Source organism: Lipotes vexillifer, unplaced genomic scaffold, assembly GCF_000442215.2.
Source record: "Lipotes vexillifer unplaced genomic scaffold, Lipotes_vexillifer_v1.1 scaffold573, whole genome shotgun sequence".
In the NCBI taxonomy this organism is placed as follows: Eukaryota; Metazoa; Chordata; class Mammalia; order Artiodactyla; family Lipotidae; genus Lipotes; species Lipotes vexillifer.
Genome location: NW_006796432.1, coordinates 1,302,190 through 1,307,549, shown reverse-complemented (window position 1 = coordinate 1,307,549; position 5,360 = coordinate 1,302,190). Strand labels below are relative to the sequence as shown.

At 48.2% G+C, this 5,360-nt stretch overlaps 1 protein-coding gene across 3 annotated transcripts in view; it reads left to right on the top strand.

The window, feature by feature from the left end:
- The window catches only part of RPH3A (rabphilin 3A), a 282,501-nt gene that overhangs the window by 183,451 nt on the left and 93,690 nt on the right, over positions 1-5,360 (top strand). Inside the window, exons 1-2 of one of the 3 annotated variants that reach the window (XM_007468579.1) lie at positions 493-590; positions 753-873. The exons of 1 other annotated variant lie outside the window; for it this stretch is intronic. The gene's annotated coding sequence lies outside the window, so the exon portion shown is untranslated. Of the gene's footprint in view, positions 1-492; positions 591-752; positions 874-5,360 lie in introns of those variants that run through there. One more of the 3 variants, XM_007468582.1, reaches the window with a different exon arrangement.

The window sequence follows — 5,360 nt, the reverse complement described above, 5'->3', positions numbered from 1 at the left end:
CTCACTGTGTGGTTTTAAGAACTCCCGCCCCCCCCCCCGCTCCCCTGGACTCTCCCCCTTTTCTGCTCTTACCATCCAATAACTTGACTTCGAAGCCTAAGGGTTCTCTTCCCACCCATCCCATCCGCCGCCGCGTTTTAGCGCTGTCCGCGGTGCTGATCGCCAATCTCCTGATTGCCGTTTCGACCAGCTAGGATCTCTGGTGCGCCCAATCTCTGCTCGCGGCCTCCTACCTCTCTTTCTCCAGGCACCTCACACTTAAATCACGGGTGGAAGGCAGGCTCAGTTCCCCTTGCGCCTGGAAGCTGCTGCCCCCTCCCTTGCTCACATCGGGTTTTGCAGCAGTGGCGGCAGCTGCCACTGATTCCGGCACTGGGGAAGCAATTGATACGTCTACTGCCAGCAGCGCGGAGTCGTCTACGCGGACGACAGAGAGAAACAGGAAGAGAGAGAGAGAGAGAGAGAGAGAGAGAGAGAGAGAGAGAGGGATTCACAGAGCAAAAACCTTCATCCATGTGGAGTGCAGTCTGAGGGAGCCACTGTGTGCCTTGTCCACTGAGTGGTCTGAGTTTCCTGCTCTTCTGGCAGTGGTATTTCTTTTCATCATGGACCTGCATGATTTAGGGGTAGTTGGTGTGTGTGTGTGTGTGTGTGTGTGTGTGTGTATGTGTGTGTGTGTGTGTGTGTGTGTGCAGTTGCTTCGATTTTATTTTAGGAAGAGTAGGAGAGTTAAATGAACAATTTTCTTTCAGGCATCTCCGCTGAGCTTTCAAACCAAGTCTTCTGGAGTTAGCATTTTCCCACCCGGCAGGGAAGAGAGGAGTTGGCAAGAATTTGGCTCACCCATTCCCCCTGCAATCCTCTGGTGTCGCGGTAAGTGATATTCTTCTCAGTTGTGCAAATGGGCTAGGGGTATTGGAATCCCAGTTGCGAGGAGATGTGTACATGAGCTTGTGGGATAGAGGGCCGGTGGGAGGGGAGGGGTGTTGAGGAATGACCACGTTTGTTTGCCCACATTCTGCAGTGTTTGATCGCCTAAGCAACACTCCAAAGCCAAGTGAGATTTCTTCTCACTGCCCAGGGTGAGGGTAAAATATGCTAATGTTTTAGGTAATGCGATCAAAATTGTGGCTTCTGCCCAATTTGTCCTCTCGCTTGCAGCAGAAGCTGTTGGAAGTAGCCGGCAGTTCTCTGAGTGAATTAACCCTTTGTGGGGCTGGCCAGCCTGGCATGGGGGGATCACTGGGTGTTCTGATCTAGTGGGTGGGCACTTTGACTCTGGATGAGAAACGGTCACCTAAGGCTGAAGGGTTCACCCTTGCCTAGGGTAACCTAGGCATACCAAGTGAGTCTTGCATAGGACTGGGCTCAGAGAGTACCATCTTCCAGGGACAGCTGAATAATTTAATTGTGGTGGGTTTTTTTTTTTTTTTTTTTTCAAGCTTGGCTGTTATAAGCTTCCTGAAATGAGAGAACTGGGAGACATGAAAGGACCACATTTTGCTTGGAATGAGACCAGAGGGGAGCAGAGGGGAGCAGTCAGCTCTCTGCTGAGCAGACAGTGTTTTATATATATATATATATATATATATCAGCCCCAGAGACTGGCAAGCGTAAGCAGAGTCCACTCAGTCATTTTCTCCAGCCCCAGAGCCAAGTGGGGACACCAAAATCCCAGGGCATATGACTGCTCAGGAAAGATATGTGAGGCAGAAGGGGAGGGATGCTTGGTCGTTAGTAGCAAAGATTTGGTCCTCAAAATCCTAGGCTTTCAGTGTTCGGTGACCTTGAGGAGGAAGTTGCCTTCGTTTCCTCCCTGGGAAGCCTAAGTGTGAATGATGAATGTGGGGAAATTTGGTTCAAATAAGGAGCCACGGATCTGTCCATGGGTGATATTTACAATATTGAACTTTCCATTAACTGGTCAGACTGGACCATGGCTGGGGCCTGGAGTGGGGGATCTTAGGGGTCCCCTGCTGTGCTGAGTGTTAACTCTTTAATTGCTGGATTTTGGGGAGGTTTAGGGGGACAGGGGAGTATCAAGGGAACCACAGGGGCCTCAGTGCAATATAACCATACAGTACAGGGGTATTAATATATATATATAATACAGTATAGACGAATATTATATATTAGAATATGTAATATATATCTAATATTCTAACGTATAATATGTAGAATATATATGAATATATAGAGTATATAATATGTAAAATTTATATGTTTTTATATATCTCTCTCTATATAAGTATAGTTGACTTACAGTGCTGTGTGAGTTTCAGGTGTACAACAAAGTGATTCAGTTATACATATATATTATAACAACTGGTTCAGCCATGCAGTGCATGCCAGCCCACCTGAGGTAGCTGGGACTGGGCTGTCCACACATGGGTGTTTTTGAACATCTACTTGCTGCCTCCCAGCCTTACTTCCTTGGGGGTGGTTAAGATCCAAGAGGCTGCCCTCCCTCCTCCCTCATCACATTTCAATTGGTGCATTATGGTGCACCAGGGAAAGGGAAACAGAATCTTCTGGAAAGAGCCTTGGACTTGGATCAGGAGACCTGGGTTCCAGCCCCAGCTCTGCCTCCCCTTTCTGGGCCTCAGTTTCTCCATCTTTGCAATGAGGTAGTTGGTCTATGTGACCCCAAGGCCCCTTCCAGCTCTGAGGTTCTATGACTATGTGATGAGTGTGCATGTGTGTACACATACTCACGCTTCTAGGAATGGCTAGCACTGTGTTTGGGAATTTATCATATGTGTTGAGGAGGTTTTGTTTGGGTGAATCAGGATGGGGATCGACCCTTTGAGAACTTTGCTAGGTTCCTAGAATCCTGTGCTCAGCTGGAGAGGGGTCTTCTTTGTTTATGGCTTCAGTTGCATAGACATCCAGGTTGGCAGCACTTGAAGCCCTTATAGAGATTTATCCCAGGGAGACACCAAGGACCCCTTTGAGAACCTCCACTCTGAAAAGATGCATATACCCTATAGCCCATTTGAGCACCTCAAGTTCGGAACGTCTGATCTAGTCTGACCCTTCACGGGCCCCAGAGAGGGAAAGCAGCTTGCCCAAGACCACACAGTAAGGCATGCACAGCAACATAAAAGACAAGGCATTATGCTCTCATTCCTGGCTCCAGCAGCCCCCACTCCCCCACCCAGCCAGGGTGCAGGGGGAGGACTTTCAGCAACTCCTCTCCATCCTGTGCTGGTTATCAGGAAGCATAACCGTGGAGACAAATGTGGACATTTCCTTTCTCGCTGGTGGGAGGGAGGCAGTGGCCAGAGATTCTGCAGTCCAGAACGGTGGCCTGGGAAGTCAGTCTCCCCAGCTTGCTCTGCCTTTTCTCTTTTCTTGCTGCCTGTACACATCCTGGCTGCCTGTCTAAGGCTGTGGGTCTGGTTAGGGTGGTTTATTTGTAGGCTGTGGTATTTACTTTTATTTAACCCTCTCTTTCTTTCTCTCTCTCTCTGTGGGTCCTAGAGAGTTTGTGACTTTCTAACAAAAACCACCATGGCATATGGACCTGTCTTCTGTTCTTTATCGCCTTCAAGAGGGGAGCTGATCATGAATGCAGACAAATCGGAGTTGATGTAAAGGCGATGAGAAGCGAACAGCATGGTTTATTTCTGTTAAGCACTGTGGCTGTAACCTGGGATAAAAATAAATCTGGGACCCAGTAGTGGTGGGCTGGAGCCGATGAGCTTAAATTATTCAGCTGCCACCCAGGATGGAGATCCTTGATGTGCTGGGAGAGTGAAGGAGGCACCACAGAAATAGCCCCCTCTCCTTCCTGTTCCCCACCCCTGTCTGCTTCATTAACCAGCCTTTTTAGCCTCCAGGGGCTGCAGTGTGGGTCCCTGGGAGCAGCCAGACCTGAGTTTGAATCCTGGCTCCAGTGCTTCCTTGCTTGACTTCAGGCAAGCCCCTAAACCTCTCTCAGCCTCATTTTCCTCAGGTGCAGTGTGGTGGTGAAGAGTGTGGGCTCTGGAAATAGATCTCTTGGGTTTAGATCCTGGTTCTAACACTTTCTAGTTATGTCATATCATCGCTCTGGGCTTCAGTTTCTCCATCTTTAAAGTAAGGATAGTAAAGGAACTGTGAGAATTTTGAGTTAATGTTTGCAGTGCGCTGAGCCTGGCAAGGAGTAAGTGTCCAACAAATGTGAGTGATGGGGAGTGATGGGGATGCTGTTGGTGATGGTAACAGTGAAATCACCCCGACCAAAGTAAGACTGGGCTAGGATAGAGGAAGGTGAATCCTTTGTGCCAGGCATACAGCTCTGGGACCCAGGAGAAAGAGGACGTGGCTTGGAGACAGTAGACTTCCGGTCCCACTTATTCCGTATGTGGTCTTTGTGCAGTTGCTGAGGGTCCCCAGACCTCATTTTATTCACCCATGAAATGGGCATAATGACCTCCTTTCTTTAAACCTGTGAGGCCCTGAGGAAACAGGGCAGTTGTGTGGTGGGTAGGCCCTGGAGGAAGGAGTTCAGGAGGAGAAGCCCTCCTGACTACTCTGAGTCTTTCCTTCCTCCAGATCCTTAGGAGGCTTTTGCTGAATCATCTCAACTCACCAGCTCGGAGCCCGAGGATTTTTCCTAGGAGACCTGAGCTTTCCTTCCCTTCCCTGCTATGGTGCTTTCCCTGCCACGATGCTCCTGCATACGGCTCCTGAGATGCTACAAGGTGAGATCCTTGCAGGCCAAGGCTGTTTCGTCTTCCTTTTTGGAGTCAGATTTAGCACACAGCAAATGCTCAGCAATGACTTGCATGAATGAATGAATGAATGAAACCTGGATTGACTAGTGAACTGGTCAGTTTGGGGAGGTGCCTTTGGCCTGTGGTCCAGCAAGAGAGCTGCATACAGTAGGTGCTTAGTTACTGTTTGTTGATTATGATGAGTCATTGGTGAAGAGTTTGAAAGGGCTTGGCTTTCATCTCAGATGTGCTACAGGCAAAGGACTGGCCTCTCTCTCCTCCTGTCAAGACTGTTAATTGACATTTATTCATGTGTCATACATACATTTATGGAGTACTTATAGTATGCCTGGTACCATGGTGGGCATTGGCAAAATATAGTGACAAAGACATAATCCCTTTGGGACTTAGATAAAGTAAGCAAGCGGCTGCCTACAAAATGTGATCTTTTGGGGGGTTGGTACAAAGAGGGCTTCCTTTATCACCCTAAAACACTCAGTTCACTGATATGTGAAATTCCATCATTAAAGTTTCATCCTTTGTCTTTAGGCTTTGCTCTTGGATAAAGATGCTTTTGGGTGGAATAATGCATCCAGCCTTATTAGTCATTTACACTTCAGTGAGGAGGAGTTGTAAAATCCTCTCTGAAATGAGGGGAGT